Source organism: Sander lucioperca, chromosome 1, assembly GCF_008315115.2.
Source record: "Sander lucioperca isolate FBNREF2018 chromosome 1, SLUC_FBN_1.2, whole genome shotgun sequence".
Taxonomy (NCBI): Eukaryota; Metazoa; Chordata; class Actinopteri; order Perciformes; family Percidae; genus Sander; species Sander lucioperca.
The window spans coordinates 10,989,233-11,013,089 of record NC_050173.1 but is presented as its reverse complement, the minus strand read 5'-3'; the positions used below and the strand labels follow the sequence as shown (position 1 = coordinate 11,013,089).

The 23,857-nt window shown below is 40.1% G+C and overlaps 1 protein-coding gene across 3 annotated transcripts in view; it reads left to right on the top strand.

Annotated features, from left to right (window-relative positions):
- The first annotated feature begins 5,740 nt into the window (after positions 1-5,740).
- The window catches only part of LOC116035014 (spermatid perinuclear RNA binding protein), a 92,678-nt gene continuing 74,561 nt past the window's right edge, over positions 5,741-23,857 (top strand). Inside the window, exons 1-2 of one of the 3 annotated variants that reach the window (XM_035996002.1) lie at positions 5,868-5,935; positions 7,140-7,428. The gene's annotated coding sequence lies outside the window, so the exon portion shown is untranslated. Of the gene's footprint in view, positions 5,936-7,139; positions 7,429-23,857 lie in introns of all 3 variants that reach the window. The other 2 variants (XM_031277897.2, XM_031277895.2) reach the window with 2 other exon arrangements.

Below are 23,857 nucleotides of genomic sequence, written 5' to 3'. Positions count from 1 at the left end.
TTTTGTTTGTCACGTTATCTGCCATTATGAATGTGTTATATTCACAATTCTGATCGTGATATCTAGTATCAGGTAATAATCTCTTTCCCAACACCTGCTCCTTAAAAGACTTATTGCAGTAGTACCACAGCGACTCTATATTCATTACCAACCTCCAGTTTGGATACGGGAGCCTCTCTGTATATGTCTCTCTCTCTCATTTCCCTGGTGGCTTCTCCCTGGTTTCTGCTGCTTTTGAAGTGCTACAGCAGAAATATAGATGCAGAGGTCTGGAGTGAATCTCAAGAGATGGAGAGGAAGGCTTTTAATGGAAGGATGTAAAGATGGGGGAAGATGAAAGTACTGAGATGTTACGTAGGATGGGGAAGGAAGGAACAGGCAGGTGGTTGACAAATATTGATTGAGCATGTGGAGTAGAGGTTGAACAGGCTGGATTGATGTCCCTCGCTAATGTAAAGTAACCAATATTCGTCAAGGTCGAGATCAGGGCTGCCCTGTGGTTCGGCCTGCTCTCTTCTGTGTATTTCTGCCTCTCTGGCTTACTTTCTCTGTTTATTTCTCTTCTCCCTTTGTTACAATATCACAGCTCATATTGAAGTGTTAAGTCACTGTACATTTGACGGGATGCCAGTGGTGGAAGAAGGTGAGACCACACTTTTTGGGATGCCAGTAGTATTCAGGTCCTTTACTTAGGTAAAAGGACTACTACCTCACTGTAAAAAATACTCTGTTACAAGTAAAAGTCCTGCATTGAAAATGTTGCTTCAGTAAAAGTATGTAAGTATCATCAGGAAAATGTACTTAAAGTACATTTAGTACTCCATGCAGAAAAATACTCACATTTTAGAAACTGAAAACGATCAAAACAGTTCTGTCAATCAACTAAGTGTTTAATCGGCTAATCATTTCTGCTGTACTTGTAGGCCTGTATATTGTTGGCTAGTTTAATTTATAATAAAACATTGTATTTTATAAACTGCATGTGTTTTGTGTGCAAAAATCTTAATTTATAAAGTAAACTAGTACCTAAAGCTGGCAGATTAATGTAATGGAATAAAAAGTACAATATTTCTCTCTGAAATGTAGTGGAGTAAAAGTGAAAAAGTAGCATAAGAAGAAAAGATTCAAGTAAAGTACAAGTACTTCAAATTTGTACTTAAGTACAGTACTTGAGTAAATGTACTTAGTTACATTCCACACCTGCGGGATGCCATATGAGCAGCACTTTGCGCAGCCAAACTAAGACACCTTGAGGTTAGCTCACACTGGCCTGACTGATACAACAGTGACTAATGCTTGAGTTGCTGGTTTCACTGCTATACACCATCTAGTCAACGGTCTGTTGTAGTCAAAGTCTGTTCTCTCAGCTTCTGTGTGTTTCCACTTCTAAAGTCTCCTCCGGCCTTTGTGTTTAGGCAAGTGTGCAAGTACAGGTGTATATTCACGCAACTGTGAGTGTATCGACGTATCACACTGGTGCAGTGACAAGACTACAAGGCAGGTAGAGACAGAATTTGTACTTTCACTTACTGAATGACATGGTCCCTTTACAACAAAAATGACACTTTCTGCACATTTAAAGAAGAGCAAAATGATTATGAGCATTGGAGATTTTTGGTATGTGAAGAACTTTATTTTCAAAGCAAAATGTACTAAGTGCTCAACGGAACACCAGATAAGAAGATAAATAATAAATAAAAAAACATTTAAAACAGAAAGCAGGTGTGATGAAATGAACAGATATGAAAATACCAACTTTCCATAAAAAGCCAAAGTAAGAGCTGCTTTATTAAGGTTTTGGGGAGTGATTTAAAAGAAAAGACTGAAGAGGCTAGCCTGATTCACCTTTTTCCACAGCGTTGACGTTCTTACTGTGAAAGCCTGATTGCATGTCTGTATTTTGAAACAACTGTAACGTGACCATGTCCAACACAGTCAACATGTTGTTCAAGACACTTGCCCGCAAGGGTGTTTTGTATGTTAACGAGTTTAGGTCTAAGAAATGAGACTTTTGGGTTGCTGGCTCGAACACCTGCTCTTGTGTTATATATGTGTTGTTTTGGTGAGCAGGTCTGAAGCTCCTGGAGTATGAGGGCCAACAAAACTCTATTAATGGGTGTGTATGTCATGCTGTCACCACCATTACAGAGAGACGGAGATCGAGTCTGACAGCCAAAGGCTTTAGCTGCACACAACACTAGTGTGTGTGTGTGTGTGTGTGTGTGTGTGTGTGTGTGTGTGTGTGTGTGTGTGTGTATTGGTTACTTGCTTGAGGTTTTGGATGGGGGACAAAAGTGTGGTCTCACCTTACCATCACCTGTCACTGACAACAGATGTTTACATGACAGGATAATTTACCCACCAACCACATTGTGTGTGTGTGTGTGTGTGTGTGTGTGTGTGTGTGTGTGTGTGTGTGTGATGGAAGTGACTGAGTTATTGATCCAAAGCCGAGATATGAAGCAACTCTTCTAAAGCACATACATGCTCTCAAAGCAAACCCATCTTCTTCGCACAATACCAGCATTGTGGAGGTGTCATGTCATCATCTGCTCATTCCATGTGATCCTAATTTGACAACTCGTGTCATCACCTTTCATGAAACAGAAAAAGACATTAGAAAAGGATGTCCTTGTTCAAAAAGCCACTCTAAAACACCTTTTTCCATTAACTGCAGTAATGAAGCTTCACAGTGTTGGCAGAGGAGAATTTCCCCCAGTCCATAGTCAACCAGTGTTGCATTTAAAGCTCCCGCCTCATCCATCACACTCCAACAATAGAGATGTCGTCCACTCCCTAGACAGCTGCCCAGTCACTGTCTGTGCATCTGTATGTTTATGTATGTTTAATATATGCAAGCATTAGTGAGTTTGTCTGTGTATAATGAACCTCTAACATTACAATAAGATTGTATTTAAAAGTGATACTTAATCTTATGTTTTTGCAAATTTAGCTGACAAAGACTCCAAATCACCTGTTAGACACTAGTATTGTATTGTGTTGAATGACATTCATTTAAAGATACTTAAACAGATTGATTATTCCATTGTTGACCGTGACATGGCATCTCCTCCATAATAAATTGAGGGAACTTTTTAATTATAAAAAGAAATTAGAACTGTGGTCTGCATAATCACGACTGCTAATAAGCAAGGAGGAAAAATTAAAAGAAACAGAACTTGATGAATAAAACCCAGTTGATAGAAAGTATAAAGGGCTGTGGAGTGGGAGAGTCAGATTAGTATTTTGTTGAAATTTGACCACAGCCAGGGCAGCCTGTGTGCATCCATGTGTGTGAGTCCACCTCGCGCTTATGCCCATGCCACGCTGGCACCACCATCTGCTGCCCGTCGAAGTTCTGTCCGGCCTAGCAAGACTCAAACACACACACACACACACACACACACTCCCTACGTCCTACTTGTGGTCAGACAGCCAGGTGGCATCACACCAATTGACCAACAGTTGTTACACACACGCTGCGACCTACGGTACACTGTGGTCCACCAACAGAAAGTCCCTCTCAATCCTTCTGCTGGTGTGCACGTAGGCCTGATTAACACGCAGAAAGGGTGTCTGTCTGTCCTTCTGTCTGTTTCTCTCTATGTCATTTGGCCTGTTACTCTGCCTTGGATTGAAAACATAGGAGCTCTTCCTCACAGCCACCACCCAGTGTTTTTGTGTGTGTGTGTGTGTGTGTGTGTGTGTGTGTGTGTGTGTGTGTGTGTGTGTGTGTGTGTGTGTGTGTGTGTGTGTGTGTGTGAAACTCTGAAAAAGAACTCCTTAGAGGGGTGTCAGATGGCAAGCGTTTGTGTTGGTGTGTGGAGGGGGGATGGAGAGATGATGGGGGCGGATGAAGGAAGGTATAGAAGGAAACAAGAGGAGGGGGAGATTGCTCTGTTCTCTGCTCCTCAGCTTTTGTTCTCCTAAATAATAACTCTCCACCCCCCTGACTCCAAAAACCAAGGGAACCCCTCCAGTCTGGAATCAGGAGTTACATTCAGGCTTTTACTGTGGTTATGACAACTGGTTATATGGGCCCACAAGATGATTCACTGTATGTTTTCGACAGTTGGTGCTGCAACTGTGTCAGATTTCTCATAGTTAATTATAAATGTCCTACATTGCCCTAAAAAACCTAACATGCTTTTAATTTGGGCCAAAACTGAGTAGGGGGAAAACATAGAGACATATCACTGCCAACAGCCTGGAGGCCATGTGAGTGTCTTGGCCTAATCTGCCAGGACCAGTGAAGACGACTGAAATCAGAGAAGAGAAAAGAAGATATTACAACTTGTAGATATTTTGACTTCCCTTATTACACTAAGAGCACCACATTTAGGAGAGTTACAATGCAGGTAGTGACTTAATAATCACAATCTACCTCATTTTTTTCGACACCCAATGCGGGAAGGCAAACATTTCGGGGGAAACTGAGAGGAAGTCAAAGGCATTGGATGTTACAGTAAAAACACAGTTTTATTTGCTGTGACCTGGTTGAGTAGAGCAGCATCTGCAACCCACATGAAATCTAAAAATACTCCCGCACCATTGACTGCTACTATGCCGTGCCCTCAGTAGGTAGATGAATAACTTCATTTATATAGTATGCTTGTGTGCGTGTGGTAAAGTGGGAATGCAATACAGGCTATATTCTGAGGTTTGCTACTGCCTTGGTTACAAGCCTCAATCTTAAAACCTCTTTGTAAATGTGTGTGTGTGTGTGTGTGTGTGTGTGTGTTTGATAGGTAGACCATTGGGCTACACACTCTAAGTACATTAATAGCATATGACTGCTTGCAGCTTTAATAGGGGCGTGCAGTATGACATATGTGGTACAGAATGGTGTTTTGACATAAATACAAAAAAATTAAAAATGGTAAACGTTAACACACGTGAATAAAAAAAGTGTGTTATTGTATTGAAAATTAAACTTATAGTAAGATTTGTGTGAGACCGGTGCAGTGTGTCGGTGCAGTGTAATTTGTGTTAGATTCTCCTTGCTACTGTATGTTATTACGTTATGCTTATGGGTTTGTAAATGTGACTATATCAGTAGTCTGTTGGTAGGAGGGCCATTGACAGATGTGTGACAGATATTACTTATGCAGTAAAAACTGGCTTTATCATTGATATGATATACAGTAGCAGAAGCACACATAGCCAATTTTAATGGTTTTAAAAGAAAGACTCTAATTTGCTACAGTTTTTAGTTTGCTGATTAAGGTTTATTTATTCAGAAAGGCTCATTGAGATTAATTCCAAAACGCATTTATGTGATATTCAGGAGAGCTGCAAAAAAGTAAGCTATACAGAAATGGTAAGAAAAATCTATTAATTTATGCAATGACATTTAGTCTACCTTTAGGTGTAATAAGTATAGGCCCTGACACGTGGTTTGTATTTTGAGAATTCTCTTTTATTCTTAAGAAATGCTAGCCTACTCAAAATTGATTTTAAGTATTACTCAAAACAGTTCACTGTTACTAGAACAATCATTTAGCAGCCTATAGGCCTACTTTACAAACAGTGGGTTACAGTCTGAGTCATCTGATTTTACTGAATTATCTGACACACACACACACACACACACACACACACACACACACACACACACACACACACACACACACACACACACACACACACACACACACACACACACACATCCATATTATGCAAGAATATATTCTGCACCAATCTGTTTTCTTCTTTCTCTCCCCCTGCAACATTATTGTACCGTTCACAGTACAGGTGCGAGCGAGCAGCGGCTCGAGCCGCTCCGCCAATTAGGAGCACTGAGCGTGACCACGTGAACAAATCCCGTTGCCTAAATTTCCTTTCGGCGACGAACAGCTTGGAGTGAGCGGCAGCGCTGAAAGCCACATTGAGTGGGAAGTAATATAACGGCAGGCTGATAACGGGAGCGGTGCAGGTAAATTGCTTTCCCCCCCCTGCTATACACTTTTTGTGCCTTCATCCCCTCTCACCAGCTCTGTTGGGTCAGTAGGCTATGCGGTTGAGATGCGAGGCTCTGGGACAACATGTCTTGGATTAAATTGTCGTCGCCTGTTTTCATCCGATCCTCGGACAGGACAAACAGCATCATCGGCTGGTTGCTCTGCACCGTCTGCGCATTGAAACTCAGCCTTCCCACTCCTCCCTCCCACCTTCTCGCTCCCTTTCTACCCCCTTGTCTCTCGCAGGCACACGAGGCTATTGATAGTTGACAGAAGCCTTGTAATCCTTGACTGATCTGGCTGGCCGGCCACAGCCATTTGCGAAACAAGAATGTTGATTGAACTTTATTTTGCTTGGAGATTTGTTTAAATTGGAAACGCCCGCAGATTGACGCCGTGCAAGGGGGAGTGAGATGCTTCTTTTGGTTCTGCATGCAACCAGGCAAGCTTTTATTGTTGAATTATTTATAAGACTGTCTGAGAGAGTAGCCTAATGCTTCTTGGATGGAGAGGGAGTCAAGATAGCCTATTCCTAGGCACTTTCTAATCGGGACATCTCCCCATTTCTACTTCTAAATGTAGCCTACTGCCTGTTTTTGTCCAGTTTATGCTATAGGATAATGAAATCCGTTTATGTTTCTTTTTTATTGTTTTAGCAAATAAGTCAAATTGTTGACAGGATTAGGCGAAAAATCAATTAGCCGACCAACAGAAAATTGAATCAAGCATTTAAGTCGTGTATCAAGTAAAAAGACATAGACTACATTTCAGCTTTTGAGAACTTGCTGATTTTCTCTGACTTGTATTACTGTGAATTGAATAGCCTGCTATCTTTGAGTTTTGGACTGTTAATCGAAAGAAATAAGCACTCTGGAATTTATAGACGTGTCCCTGCTTTCTGACATATTACAGCCTCGATTTAACGATTGCTATACGATTAATTATATTATACAAATATTGACAGTGAAAATACTCAATAGTTGTAGGCCTAGTCCTAAATTCTTTAAATTAGGTGCACCATGTGAATAACAGCCTTTTCTACAGTACTGGTAGTGTTGTCTACAGATCTGCGGTTGTTATTTCAGTGTGGTTAGTCCCCAATGCTTCCTTAGAAAAATAAATAAACAAACAAATAAATAAATGCAGCGCATTTGCCCTATATGTTTCTGCCTTTTACAGCCCTACTCCACCGGAATGAATCTACCCCGTCCGCGCCTGCGCACACCCACCACCATTCATCTCTAGGGATTTCGCCCCCCTTCTCTTGTCTCGTGCGAGAGGAGAAACCAGCAGGCGGCTCCGGGCTCGCGCTCGCTTTCCCGGTTGTCAAGGCAGTCTGACTTCTCGTTGCGGCTGGACGGTGACAGCTCAGCTCGGCTCTCATATCTCGGATTGTGCTCGGATTTTTGCCTCTTTGGAATTCTATATTTTGGCAGCAGTGACGGACTATACACAGCTTGCTAACACAGTGAGTTGGTTGATATTATCTTTCTAGCTTTGTCCCCCCCCCCCGTATTTTATGAGGACATGCATGCTCAACGCTGTCACCCCGAGAGAGAAAAATCTACTGGCAGGAGTTTTGGCTAATTTGTTTTAATCTCTCGCGTGCTCATGGTAGATAGAGGTTTGGAAGTTAAACTACTTTTTGTATTTGTTATTGTTTCGTTATCTGCTTAACCGTCCTTACTTTCCCTTTTGTGAGCGGAAAAAAGAGAAACGTGATGAAACGTTAACTTTCCGCATGTTGCGGGTCTACACTGTATTCAGTCAGTGTTTGCGGAAGAGGTTTTGGTGAATTATCCTGCGAAGAATAGACTAAAATGAGACCGGAGGTGGCGGTTTGACTGTAGCTCATCTTTAATAGCAGGTGTCTGATACCACACTTCCGCACTGTGCTGCGAGATATCGATCGTATGTAAAGGTCTGTTTAACCTAAATATTTCTTATTTTATGTTATTGGAGATCCTACTAGTTGAGGTGTCACAGTTGTGTATTTAGTATTAGCTATCTTTTTGTTGTTGTTTCAGTATTCTTTTCATTTCCCCTTTTTAACCTACACGAGGCACTGTTTTAGGGAACCAAAAGTAGGTAGTAAGTTATCGAAATACCGTATTCATCATCGAGGTTATTTCCTCGCACAATGTGTGTGTGTGTGTGTGTGTGTGTGTGTGTGTGTGTCTTTGTATCTGTGTGCGCGTGCATGCGTGCGTGGCATCAAGTGAATGACCGTGAAAGAAAGCAATGCTGAACTGCGCTCTGTTCTTGCTTAACCAGCTTGTTGGCTTACCTTTTAACCTTAAGTAATCTTAAACTAACACCTTATTATTTCTCGGCTATTACAGCTACTAGAAATACCATACAGGCATATCAGCTTGTCAGTGTACAAATGTCTTTACACCTGCCTGAACAGTATCGTGCAAAAAAATTGCATACATGTCCTTTTGGTGTTGAAAGAGCACCTTTTCAGATTTGGCAGCATTTCTCACGTAATTTGTGTGTGTGGACAAGTTGTTTCTGTATCTGAGCTGTATTTGGTCTCTGTGGTCTAGTGGTTCTCATTGGTCTGTGCTGGTTTTAGTAGTTTATCAGCTCTTTCTGCCTGGTGGTCTGCCAGGCTTGACTAATGGTCTGTTGCCTCTGGGTTATTTTGGTTTGCTCCACCCTGCTCCACCCTGTTACATGTGCAGGAGGTGTCCCTGCTAACACATTCAGCCACACCTGCCCTGGTTATAGAAATGTGGGGTGTCTTTGTTTTAATGCCCAGCCCTTGCTTCACTTCCCTAGATAGAGTTGACTAATAGAGTGGGAACACAGACTTCTTTAGTTGTTGCTTGTTACGGCCATATAATGCTCCTCTTGTGCTGCGTACAGTGGACTTTGTGAGAGGGAGCGATGGAGTAATTGCATCCTTGCTTTTAGGTATGTGTTTGAGATCAGTGGTTTTGTAGTTTTGCTTCTTTTCTTATGTGTATTTATGTCTCCTTTCTGTGATGGACAAATACCCAGGGGCAACTTTACAAAGTGAGCAGAGTACCAGGAACAGGACAGGTTGAGAAAGCATGTGTGTACGGTACCTGTGTGGTTGAGTGTTTATGCTCCAGGCCCCCATGAGCACTTTCACAGACTCTTTCTCGTAAGCATTGACTTGGCAGCGAACTCTCAGGCAGTATCGACGAGATAAGAGGATGAGAAGGAGGGAGAGAGAGCAAGCTGGTTTTGTTCGATCACGATGAACAATCTGTCTTTGTTTCTCCCTTTCTTCATTTTGCTCGGCATCTCTAGCCCATTTTTGCATTTATTTGTCCCCTTACACTTACAAATAAGGCATCATTTAGTTATGTTTAGTTTATTTGCTATTCCTCGGTCAAAACACCATAAATAAAAAACATATTCGATCCGAATTAGAAGATGTTTTCCGTATAAAATAAAAAAAACATTTTTTTTACCATTCTATATTTAGCTTTTTGGTGTTTGATCCTAGTATCGACCAGGTGATTGAAGCACAGTGGCTTTAAAGTGCTTTAATGGTTTTGGAAATTGATTTAATTTTCACTAAAGGAACTTACTTGGGCCCAGATTCCCAGATTAAGGACACGTATGGAACTGGCAACACTGAGCATGCATAGCAAAGACAAACACAGACACAGTGGTTGACAATTGAATAACAGCCACAAACCAGAAAATCACAGTTTTGTCAGGTAGGCTTGTTTTAATCTATTCCACACTCAGGCAGGTAAACAAAGACGTTTAATTTGTTTTCAAGTCAAGTCCAGTCAGTTTTATTTATTCAGCCCAACATCACAAATTTGCCTCAAAGGGCTTTTTATAACCTGCACAGCATACAGCACTCTCCTTTGATGCTCGATTCTGATGAGGAAAAACTTCTCCCAAAAAAAACATTTAACAGGGGGGAAAAAAGAAGACACCTTAGGAAAAGTTTTATTAAAATGTCTGGTATCTGTCCCTTTTCACTCTTAAGTTTGTCCTCTTCCCCTTGTCTGCTTGCTGTCACCTCTGTATAGGCTGGTTCTGCCGTTTTTTCTGCAAACCCATCCGTGTAACAGCACTTGCTATCTAGGCCTGGGAGCAGTGTTGTGGTCGCTCGACTGCTTGGGTTCTGGTTTGTGTTATGTTGTGTTCTTGGTTTAAACTGTTTAGGATCTCGGTAACACACTCAGTAGCAGAAGACTCACAGTAGTGTCATGGGATGTCTCTTTCTCCTGCCGCTGCTTCTGCAGCGTGTGTGTATTCTGGTACCCTGTGCCTATCAGCGAAACAGGATTCTGCTCACCAGTTCTCCGATTCTAGCATACAGCAGCACATTTACAGTCTCATCTGGCAAGGAAATGTAGCACTAATCCAATTGGCTGGCACTTTAGTAAAAGCTTTCCTAATTGGTCGACATAGCAGCCGGCTGCCAAGGTTCCAGTAAGCACAACACGGAATTGGGGAGAGTCCCAGTGGGGCTGTGGTGCAGGAGAGGCTGAACAAAGATAAAAGCAGAGAGATAGCAGCAGAGAGTGCGCTACTGTTTTGAATATTCCTCCACATGGCAATATAAAGGATCCATCTGCACCCTGCTGACTCAGATCCATCCAGCTGACCGTATCTCATTTTCAGCTGTGTTGTTTGCCAAGCACGCATGCAAATACACACATGCACGCATGCAAACACACACTCCCCCCACATTCCATCTGCAGGAACAAGAAGGGCTTTAATCACCCAAACATGTTTGAGAAAACATCTTCCCAACTGGCTAAAGAACAAAGCCATTGACACAGGAATATTGACTGTATGTGTATTACACGAGGAAGAGTGGTTCTTTGCAGAGAAAAAAAATGCTGCTACCAACATCCACTGCAGCCAGTCCTGTTTCCGTTCACCTCAGTGTGGAATCCAGGAATAGCTCAGAGTGACAGAAACAAGAGATGAGAGAGAGGGAGAGACAGACTGAGAGAGAGAGAGAAACAAAAGAGGGACCGCCAGACAGACAGAGGCAGAGAGTGTGAGAGATGGCCATGTAAGGTTACCTGCACAACAGCTTGCACCTCACCACACAAACACTGAACCTGAAATGAACTGTTCAGAGTTTGGTTTATTAAGTCACTGTTAACTTGAACTTTGGCTTTGTGAGGCTGCTTTACAATGAAACAAAGGCAGCCTTCACCATAGGATGCATTGGGAACTTGTAATAATAGTCAGTTCATCCTGAGCAATGGCTTGTTTTGTTTGCATTCTCATTGTATTCATATACAATAGCAGTGATGTACTGTACATGATGAATTCATTATATTATACATTAGGATTCGGTTTTCCAATAAAACGTAAACCCTTACCTAACCTAGTACAACTTAGTACTTCTCAGTACTCATCATTTGTAAGAAAAATTTAATTTACTTTTTGTGCTTGATCTTGGATTCTTTATCAAGTAATCATTGTATTGATAACATGTGAATGAAACTTGATAAGTTGAATTAATGTAGCTGTTGCACACACGTATCATAAACCTCAGCACTCACTTGGCTTAATATAAAAGGTCATTTGTGTAATTAATGTAAAAGCTCTTAATTATGTATACCGTATATATGTGTTATATTATAATAAAAAATAAAAAAGCTGTTAATTGAAAGTTGTTCAATCTATGATACATTGTTTTTTTTTCTCAAACTCTCTGAGAAAAAATATAAAATAAATAGAGATACATTTTTCTTTAATTAGTGAGGCCAGTGAATAACAAATGGCATGCAGCAGAGTGTGTTTATCATCTTTGCTTTGCACAAATAATAAATGAAAATCAAATGTAATTATTATTTTTTTTTTTATCACAAGTGAAAATGTTCCAGATGGCATTGTAAATCACTTAATGTGGGTTTACGCAAAATCCCTTTCCTACAAAGTGAGATGATTCTCAAAGATCATATTTTATCATACTGACCCTGAAAGGAAAATCCATTTACTCCTTCGGCAGATGTGTGTGTACATGGCATGCATGTCATAATTGTTCTAAGGGACCGTTCGGTATTTATGGAATGGACCACCGGAGGAAAATAGGGGAGGGTCATGTCTTTTTATTCTTTGTTGAGGGGAGGGTCATCCAGTTTTTTTAAGTCTAGGGGGGAGTTTCACCCAACTTTTGTATTCGTGAGAACAGCAACATTTCAAAGTGGCTTGTTTGGTGCATATTTATCCATGTAGCTCCATATAGCTCTCTCAGTCTCGGCCCCTATCGCTAGCAGATGGGTCCCTCCCTGTTTAGTCAGCCAGACAATTTGAACTGTAGCTTTAGAGACCGTGGGATTTCCCAAACTGAATAAATCCTGCTTGCACATATAAACACAAAACTGCTTTGCTAGCTCCATCGTGTTGTCGTGTTGTTGTTGTAAGACCGAAAGGATATTTGAGTCGGGTATGGCTGCAGCATGGAGACCTCCCGTCTCATGCCCTCCCGGCTCGGTGCAGTCTGCAAGCTTTGACTTTTCAAAATAAAAGCTTACGTCTGGTCTGTTATGTTTTCGTATGGTGTTTCGGATGTTTTTGAACAGTACGGCAATCATGCTAATGAATACAATTATTTTTTTCATCAGATGTCTTACTTACAACACGATGGAGCTATATATAAACGACAGCCTTTTCAAGGTATTGGAGAAGGAAGGAGTGGTAGCATGCAAGCTCCCAAATTGACGCTCGTCTGAGAAATGGAGTTTTGGATAATGTTCAGCTTTGGCAGCTTTACCTATATGCTAAAATATACAATGACTGAGGAAGCCTAGTGACGAGTCCATAGCAACCAGTTGAATTACCCAGTGTGCTTTGCTGAATGGTCTCAATGTTTTATTGTTTTATTTCATGTGAATACTAGTTTACTAGATGAGTAACTTTAGTTTGACTTAGTATTTGAAGTAATGCAGTAATGCAGGAAGTGTGCATTTAGTTTCCATGCTTATTGTGTTTCCACAACAATGTTAGTGAGTAAATCTACTGAAATGGCCACCATACCATAACAGAGGAGTGTGATGCGTAAGATGAGAATGCAGGGGTTTAGTCACGTATGTCATAGCTGTAAAAAAAAACAATGTCCATCTGTATGTCTTTGCCAAGCGCAAACCAGTACAGAAGGCATCAATAAATTGTTGGGGAGGGTCATCCCTTTTTTCCACATTATTTTGGAGGGTCATCCAAAATGTATTGCTGGTGAAGGTCAAGTCTATTTTGACTAAAGGTCCCAAAACTCCTCCTGTGGCCCCTGAAATAAATAACGAACAGTCCCTAAAGCCAGATAAGTGCTGTATTCTGATTATTGTAATGATAATGTGAAACATATCTTAAACAGGAAAAACCATTACCTTAAACCTCAGTTACTTAGTTTACATTAAATTTGAGGAATAAGTGTAAACATGCACATTGACTGAAGTGTGTATGACCAACATTTTCTTGTCTAATTTTGACCAAATCTGAGCCACATGTCACACAACTATTTGATCACTGCACTGCGCTGTCATTGGGTGAAGGCCATTATAGAGGGAGGCTTTGGTGGGGGTGGTGATGGCGCAGTGGATATGACACATGCCTTTGGTGTGGGAGACCCAGGTTTGATTCCCACTGCAATACATCAACCAATGTGTCCCTGAGCAAGACACTTAACCCCTAGTTGCTCCAGAGGCGTGTGACCTCTGACATATATAGCAATTGTAAGTCGCTTTGGATAAAAGCGTCAGCTAAATGTAATGTAATGTAATGTAATGTAAAGGCTTTCACAAGTCCACTTTCTGAATATTCCATTTCACTTGCTAGTGTGTTGATGGATTTACCAGGAAAGAGCTTGTCGTGACGGACATGTGGGCGAGGAGAGTTAAGAATGTGCCTTTTTTTTATTGCATTAGTGGATGTGTTAGAGTGCAGTTAGCAGTACCGCAACAGTTATTCTGCAATTTAATAGTTTGCCATTTGTAACATGTTGATAATACCACATCTTTAACATTATTGATGAGGTAATACCAGTATAAGGGAGAGAGAACATAGAACAAATGTAAGGTGGAGATGGGATTTAGAAGTGGCAGAGTGGAGGTTATCGTGACAGCTCCAGTTCTCGAGCAAACCAAACATTCATATCTTTCTTGGTTCACATTGAGTTTGTGATCTTTGCTTTCCTGTCTCTCGTTTTTGCTGTCATTCGCTGCTTTGTCTTATATCAAAGAAATGGTCAAATTAAACTGAGATAAAAAAGTCAAGCAGATAGGAGACTAGTAATGGAATATGGGAGCATTTGGTGGACTAAATTCAAATGAAAATGTAATCTCACAAAAACATTTTCATTTCCCACTTACATATGCATTAATTGGGTCAACATTTCAATTAAATAAATGAAATGATGCAATTTGCATTTCACTACTAGCATGGGCATTTTCTGACACAAAGTGAAAATGGAAAAGCAATATGACATTTAATTTTCAAAGACCAACTCCACTTTATGGTGGTCAAATGTTAATTAAAATGCAGTATTAATAACTTAATTTTGCATTTTTAGATGCATCATTTAAGTCACAATTGAAATTCCATTTTATTTTCATACACCCTTATGCACATTCTCTGACAATTTGAAAATGCAAAACCCAGTTGACATTTCATTTTAAAATACTAACACTGCTTTATGGTTGACAATATTCAAAATGTAATTTAAATGTGAAAATGGAAAAGCAATTCAGATCAGAACGGAAATATTGCCGTAACGCAGTTCGGCTGCTGGTTTTTCAGCATTGTGCTTGAAACGATATAGAAAAGCACAAATTACCTTTTTTATATTGTTTTGACATAATACAGTATATCATCATATCGCCCAGCCCTAGCTGTGCACAATCAAAACTCTTTAAAAAAAAAAAGCATGTCAAGTGTTATTATACTCTCAATGTCAGTATGATAACCTGATTAAGATATTTTTTACATTATTATTATTTCAATAATCAGTATATTGTATTTCTCTGGCTTTAGCAAAATGATGACATCCCTGTACACACATATGTACACACATATCTACTGAAGGAGTCAATGATTTAGTTTGAAGAAAATGTCTTCAGTTTGACAGTTTGGTATGGGAGGCCCATCTGCTCAATCACTCAACTACTGAGTGTCACCTCTCTGCTCTGCCTTGTACGCACGCACGCACGCACGCTCGCACGCACGCACGCAGACACTGGCAGCAACATATAACATATTGTACACATGTTGATAACCCATTTGCACAAACCACAGCTGATCTCTCTCTCTTTTTTCTCTCACTAATTCACTCACTCACTCAAACGTGCACATGCACACACAACCTTCCCCTATCCCCCTTCTCTAATGTCCCAGCTCCGCTTACTGCATCAAAAAGAGCTTAGATCAGGGAAACCATAGCTTGCCCTCATGCAGACTTCCTGGAAGATCAGGCTATTTATTAAAACCATGCAGACCATGTTTGGACTGTGACTGGAAGGTTTCCCGTTTAAAGCCCAGTACGGTTTGACAAATTTGGTTCAACCAAACCACTGTCATGGAGCCGTAGAGCAAGGCAGTCCGAGCGGTTGAAGACTGTGGTTGTACTGGGACATTTTTACAATATAATGGTAAATGTCATTATTATATGGTAACTTGTGCATGCTTGTAATTTATTACTGTTAGTTTATTTAAAAAAAAGAAAAAGTAGTGAGAATAACTAACAGAAAAAACACATCACCATACTAAGTTAACCAGTTATAATATTAAATAGTAAATTGTATTGGTGACAGTTTAAAAGTGAATGGCTGTTTGTTGATCACTGTGTGATATACTGTTTATAAGCTTCAGCTGTTAAGTCTCTCCATTCATTTCTCTTATTAATGCAGACAGAGCAGATGAAGTGTTGTTGGCTCTCCCTCTTTTATAACAAACATGAAAGATGCTGCCAGCTCTTGTTGTAGGTTTGTAGTGTCCGTTTGTGGTAGTTGTTAGGGCCTTGAAAAATCTAATCCAGCTCAATCCACCTTAATCGGCATTTGACAACAAACTTGTGCTAAACATTGCATGGATCGACTTGTTATTTTCAATCCGCAGAAGCACTTGTCTCCACAATGTAAATATGAAGTAGCCACCCTAGCACCAACTTCCACACTCACACTCACCCAGTTCTATAACCTCATAAAGAACTGCAGGCAACCCACAACAAAAAGTCTTGGGACCAATTTTGAGTCCTTCACCACAGTTTGCGAACACAGGCACTAAATGGAAATAAGAATTAAAAAAAAAAACACTACATTTGAATTGCATCTCTGGAGAAATGTGGGAAAATTATACTATTCACTATGTCTCAATGATACTTTTGCTTTGTGTGTGTGCATATGTGTGCCTGCAGGCGATATTTTCTCTCTACTACAATGACCCAGTGACCGGTGTTAGCAGATTAATTGCTGCCTTCATGTTAAGCTGTGGCGTATCACCCCGTAATTGGTAATGGAGATTATCAGTGAGATCCTGTGTGGGTCTTTGTGCAGTGTGCACGGGGGTGTGTGAGATTTCTTTATCTGATTTGGAAGTTTATCTAATAAAGTAGGATTTATGGGATTCTAGTCTCTCTCCTCTGCACACACACACCGGCCGGCGCTGACTCCCTTACTAGTGATGGAAGAGGATCCAAAAAGAGTGCATGTTGTTGCAGAGCTGCATGCTATTGGCACATCTTATTGCATATTGCAATGCCTTTGTGAAATACTCAGACTATGAATTGTGACACATATGGACACATTACCTCTCTACATGACGTCTTTTTCAAGGCCTAAAGCTAAAATGTAAATATTTGTTGTTGATTAGGCAATTGACATGAAGTTAGTTTTGATTGTTGATTAATAGTGCTTTATAAAGCAAAAACTCCAACTATACACTGGTTACAGCTTCTCACATATGTGAGGATTGTAAATTGAATACCCTTTTGATTATTTTGGCTCAGACAAAAAAAGTTACAGCAAAGTACATGTCTTTTTTATATATTTTTTAGACTAAATGACTGAATAAAAAATTATTAGCTGCAGCTTTTAACCTCATTGGAAATGCTGTCCTTTGCTGCCAATGCTACATACATCACTTCAGTACAGTGCAAATAATCAAACAACAGTTTTTTTCCTAAAAAGAAATATATATATACATATATATATATATATATATATATATATAGTATGTACAGTACCAATGACATAGGATAAAATCAAAGATATTATTGTACAGTAGACACATACTCGTGTCATATAACTCAGAGCTGCTGAAGTGTATCCACCCATGTCTGTCATGCTTCCTGGGAGGATGGGGATAAAAAAGAATGCAACAGAGCAACACACACACAGCAACACACACACACACACACACACACACACACACACGCACACACATATGCCTGTGAGCAGACACAGCACTTGCAGCTTCACCATATTTCTCCTGAGATCTTCTGGAGCCACATCGTTGTCTCACTCCAGCACACACATCATTGTCAGTCTGCCTGTGCCTGTGGGTGTGTGTGTGTGGCTGTGAAAGGAAAAGGTAGGACAGGAGCGCATGGGATGTGCAAAATGTTTGTGTCTTTGCTTGTTTTCGTCTGTATGCTTTTGCTTGAATTAATAAGCCATCTGTAAAAAAATTGAACAATTACTTCACTTTTACACTTACAAACTTCCTTTTACGTGGAAATGAACCTAAATTCATACTATTTGTCATCATCTTGTGATGTTAAACCTATTTAAGATGTTTTTTTAGTGATGACATGCTGCAATTTATATTTTAGGCCAAATGTTGTTTCTCACATTTCAGTAGAGATGTTCCGGTATCGGCTCCGATACTGCCTAAAACGCTGGTATCGGTATCAGGAAGTACTGGAGTTTATGCACCGATCCGATACCACGTAATAAAGCCATGGCATTCATGTTTCACAAAGAGAAACATGAATGAGAACCTGAGCCAGACCGACAACAAAGATAGAAATCATATCACATCCATACAGGGGTAGTAGTATACAGTTGTTAAAACATAATAAAATATATGACACACTGGTATCGGATCGGTACTCGGTATCAGGTATCGGAATCGGAAAGCAAAAAATGGTATCGGACCATCTCAACATTTCAGTGTAACAACTTTCAACAATGCCTCAGTGGATCAGCTCTAAAACTCTGTGCTCAGCTGTGGGTTTTATGTGTAGCTGGGGGGAGCAAAACCCACATGAATATACTATTAAATACATAAATAGATAAGTAATAAAATAATATCAGATAATATTTGGAAAAAAGAGCTTTGTAAATAAGTAAAGCTGTAAAGCAGTGCACTCTACAACAACTTTGTTCTGTGAACCATACCCAGGCTACCGTGGGATGTACCTTTATATTGGAATACAGAATTGTTATGCTGGTCCAACTCACCGGCTTTTTATCCACAGCTCACTATAGTCCGACAGCTCCCACACAGCTCTCTCCAAACATACTCTCTTGCCTGCCCAAAACACAAGAAACAGTTGAGACCACACATCACGCGGGCTCGAACATTCAGTGTGCACCTGTGATTAGAAACTCACTTGACTGACAGGTGTAGCTTTGATTGTTGAGCACTCATAAAGAGGTCCAACTCAGAGTTTAACTATAGCAAACAAACAGCACCATCAGACTGACAGTGACACTTGCAGTACTTCTCTAGCTTTCAGCCTGAGCGAGTGGGAATGACATTGTTGTTATTACAGTAAGTGGAGAACTTCCTTCACAAATGACTCACTGAGTTAAAGACATGACACCTCAAGAAGGCTGAACAGTGTCTGCCAGCGTCCCTGCAACAACCCCTTCTGTTCCCAATCCCAACAGACCCAGTCACATTACACTGATATTGTATCATAATGATCTTGGTAGCCTGAGCTCTTCTTGCAGGATGTTGAGAGCTCTGACTGTAAAGGCTCCGTCACCTCTGATAGAGGCTCAGTGTGTGAAACAAGCTCTACTAAGAGGACCAAACTGTGCCTCGGCTCATAAGTGATAAAAAAAAAATTCTGATATGTCGCTGGGGGCCTTTAGTTATCAGTAAATTTAAAATGAAACCTACAAAAGCAGCCAGTGTAGAGCTGCTAAACAGGGGTGATGTGATTTGGTGCTGCACTTTAAATGAGACACAACACAAAGACCATGATAGTGACTCGTGCTATTTAATCAAAGAGAAATATGTCTTGTATTGCTTTATAATCTGTTGACGCAGTAATCTGTTAAGGTGCTGTCTCTCCCTTAAGTCGTATAACATACTGTACTGAGGTTACAACAAAACATTGTTAAGTCAGCCATCTGAACCTCAGGAAACGTGTTCCAAGGCAGAGAAAATGGGGTTTCCTGTAAGTTGTATCCTGTGAGAAGAGAGGCTTTTTTGTTAAGAGTGATGTAATAATATACTGTTAGTTGTAATATATGTTGTGACTCATAACATGGACTATTTGATCAAAACGTGCATTTAATGTGTGCTGAAACTTGCCGTCTGCAACCGCACCAGCTGCTGGTGAGTCCATATGAAATGATGCGTAGCTTCGTTGTTATTTGCTTTTTTTGACAAACTTTGATCTGATCTGTTGTACTTTGCTGAACTTTGCTGTATATATTTTTTTAAAGATTATTTTTGGGGGCTTTTCCCATTATTATAGTGACAGTGGATAGACATGAAAGGGGAGAGAGACGGGGGATGACACGCAGTCGGATTCGATCCCGGGCCGCTGCAGGATTCAGCCAACATGGGGCGAACGCTCTTACTGCGTGAGCTAGAGGCCGTCCCGAACTTTGCTGTATATTATACAGTACTTAGTTTGGAATGCTTGCTCTCCATGGTGCTGAAATTCTCTCTGTTTTATTGATAAGTTAATAATGATTGTCTTAGTTTGAATCAAATTTGTACCAGTGGCTTGATATCAGAAAACATGTATGCCTCAAATATTTTTTACTTTTGCATTGTAACGGTTGCTGTTTCATTGGCTGGTACATGGACTGGTTGGCTATCCTATCGTGTTAGACCACAGTGTTGGACTTTAGGTAAACATGATTTGGTTGTTTGTAGTGTGTTGTTCTTGATCTGCTTCTCTCTGCAGCAGACTGTTATTTATGTTCTCCTGGCTTTGGTTAAGTTTAAACCATTTTGTTGAATTGTATTAAAAAGAGACAATTCCTAATGTAATAGGTCAAAGGTAAAGCAATTGCTTTTGTTGTTCAAAAATTTGAAATCCAATTAAAAGTTTCTTTTTTTAATTTCTAGCCATTCCAAGGGACCGGACAGATTTGCCAGGGTTTTTTTGTTTTTAGTTTGTTATTGCTATTTGGGATGTAAGATGGGCATTTCAGTTTTATCTGTGTCCAATTTAAATAAAGTGCAATGTGTTGTTAAACTCTTACACCAAAAACTGTCATGTTTTGTGTTGTGTATAACAAGAGAAAGGGAGAAAGAAACTCAGAGTTGGTTTGCATAATTAAGTGAAATACGATATTGAGCGATGCATGTGGAGGCTGTAGTTAATTGGGAATCGATGACAGGTTTTATTTCCGCACGCATGCACTGATATCCGCGATACTGTAGATCGCTTAATGATGACGAGAAGATGTAGACCGCGAAGAGAGAAGCAGCAAACGATTTTCAGGGGAAAAAAAGGTGTGGAAATGGATTGTCTGAACAATTTGTCTTCACCGGCAGAGCTGCGCGTCCATCAGACTGAGGGAAACATCCCCTTCGGGACATGTCTGTTTCAGGATGCTAAAAAAAGCAAGGCGCGTTACTGCTAACTGTTATGGGCTGACCCAAACAACCAGCAAACTTGAGAGGCGAGTTATTTTCCGAAATAGATTTCTAAATGAAAGGTGCATTAAAACGGATCAGCTTAGACACATTGAATTAGCAGGGGCATGCCGTGCTCATGCTATTTTAGCCGGGGATATTTTTCCTACAGCTCTTTTCCAGGAACAGGATCTTGATTTGGTGATCTTAATCAGCGTTATGGAATTACGGTTAAATTATTTTCTTTTTGGACAGATTTACGTCTGAGCATGGATTCTTAGTGGTGCTTCACTCTTGACTGTAGTGTTTTATTTATATGCATCCTGCTTCCAGTCCTGATCTTTGACAGGTCAAATGGAGGGGGCTTGATCCTCAATAGTAATCCAAGCGTGGAAAGATTTAATTTGTATTTTGTAGTTTATTGATTTCTGAAGGAGAGATAAAATAGTTGTATCAATTATTGTCATCACTCTGCATCATTGATGGTAATTTGATCACTGCAACACTGATAAGTGACTTTTTGCTTGTGCTTCATTTAATTAGCCTAGTGGTATTACCTCATCTACATCTACATACTTTTAGTCTCGATACCGTTGCCTGGCTTTGGGTATCAGCCGATACCGAGTACTTATCTGAGACCAGTATTTAATAAGCTGTATGCCCTACTGTGTGGTAATGACTGGGATCATTCTTTTATCTGTAAGGCAAGATCATAACAAAGTGCAGCTGAATGCACCATGGGTTTATGAGGGGCACCTGAACGCACCATGAAGTCCTGTCGGAGCCCACACGCTTTACCAATTTGTTGTTTGTCTACATAACTCACTGTGAAGGAAATATGTTGCCACACCAGTGACTACAGAGAAGCAGGAGGATTTTCCAGTTCTGTTGTTTCTCCGTCATCTCTGACTCTAACAGTGGCCACAAAAGTGCAGCTGCATGCTACCGGTAAGCTAACGTTACCCTGTGTCTTTAGCTGCATGCTACCTGGCAGTAAGTTACACTGTGTCGTCTGCGTTTCCTTTTTTTTCTTCAGACACGTACAAGTAGGGGTGGGGAAAAAAAGAAAAGAAAAGCTACATAGAATGATTTGAATGGATCGGCCCCATTTTCTGCAATACCCAATCCAGCTATGTGGGTCAGCATCGGCCCAGGCCCAATATAGGATCTGTCTATCCCTAATCCAGACATGAACTACATATGTAGACGCAGTAATGTTGTTAGTTTCTAAAACAACACTGTAGTATATGCATTTGTTCTCCACAACATATACAAACAAGTCACTGTTGCCAAACATGCATGCCTAATAGGAAGTTCCTGTTTCCTTTTCTCATAAGGTGTTAACCATACGGCCTCTGTAATGTCAACCTTACTTTAAAACCTTGTGGTCATTTCAGCACTGCTGAATAAGCAGGGTTGTTAATACAGAATTACATTTCCCCACTGTTTAGTTTCAGTCAGACTTCACACTTTAACTGTGGATTATGTGTAGACTGACGCTAATCTGTGTCTATTTGCTAGTTTCAGGTAGCCTTCATTCATTGTAAATAACGCACAGCATTGTTTTCTGTCAGAAACATACAGTAGCAGTTTGCTAAATTGTTGTTGCTTTAAATCAACTGGTAGTTATGCAGGAAAACACATGGAAAACAGGGCTTTGGTTGCAGTGAAGTTATACAGAATTGTCATTAACACACTCTCAAAACAATATTTCATTGCAAAACCTCAAGAATTACACTTTATTGTCCCAGTAGTCAAAAAGAAGCTTCTGCATAGTTTTGTGTTTTTGCATACTGCATATTTGTCAGTCAAAAAATAGAATATTGAGCAGTGCTTACAGTATTTAAATTAATTAAGTCTGTTTACTAATATAGGCCTACTGTTATAAAAATGCTAGCAATAAAAAGTATCAAATACTGTATTCTTTATTATCAACATTTTAAGGATTAACAACAGTATTGCTTGAATTACAAGTTATTGTGCACATGTCTAAATTAGTTAAGGTGGTAGGTTGGGGTTTGCCATCAGATGGGTGGGGGGGGGGGGTAGACTACAGACTCTGTACTACATTTAACAATGATTTATTAAGCACTAAATATTAAATTGAAATAATAATACATAATTAATAAATGATATCTATCTACATATCTATATGGCTATCTGCCACATGGCGAGTAAATGTTTGTACCAAAATAGTTCTGTTTTTCAGTCTGGTGCGGCTACTATGAAGGTAAATATGGTGCAAAAAGGGAGAGCTTGTAGAATACAATGTGAGAACTTGCAGAACAAAAAATCTGAACTTGTATGTTAAAATTTGCACTTGTAAAAATTTAATTTGCACTTGTAAAAATAAAATTTGCACTTGTAAAAAATATTCACACACATGTGATCTGAATTTGAAGTCATACAAAGAAAAAAAACATGAGCTTGTAAAAAAAATCTGAACTTGTAAGTTGAAATTTGCACTTGTAGAAAATGTTCACACACCTGTATTCTGAATGTGAAGTTACAGAAAAAATATTCACAAATGTGTAGATTGATATTTACATGAACACAATGACAGCTGCAAACTTATAATGCAACATTTACTCGTATACTTTTTTTTTTTACTCTGGTTCATTTTCCATCACAACCACAGCTCAGTGATTACAACCTCTCGAATCTGTCACTGCAACTTCACATATGTGCTCTCTCGCATCACAAAGTGGCGAATCTGCGCACCTCGACTTTCACAACACTCTTGACGATACATTTGGTGCAAAACTAATTTGTACCTGTGGACTTAGGCTGTGGAGCTCTGAGCTAACAGAACGGGAAAAGCAGGGTTTCTATCGCCAGATGAGGGACAACTCTGTCTGGCTTATTTATGTAGCATGGAAACTTGGTGGAATAGCATGCTAGTGTTAGCTAACTATCAGCCAGCCCGCTTCTAAATAAATACCTTTTAATTGTCTAAACATTTTTAACAGTCAAACTAAAACACTGGCGGTGAGCTCCACGGCCTGCAGCCGCAGACGGACCGTCATCAGTGGGGATCGACCAGCGTAGCAACACAGCTTTTGCCAGAAAGCTTCGCTGCCGACCTCGACCTGCAGTCGGAGCTCCAGCGGGACACGGAGAGC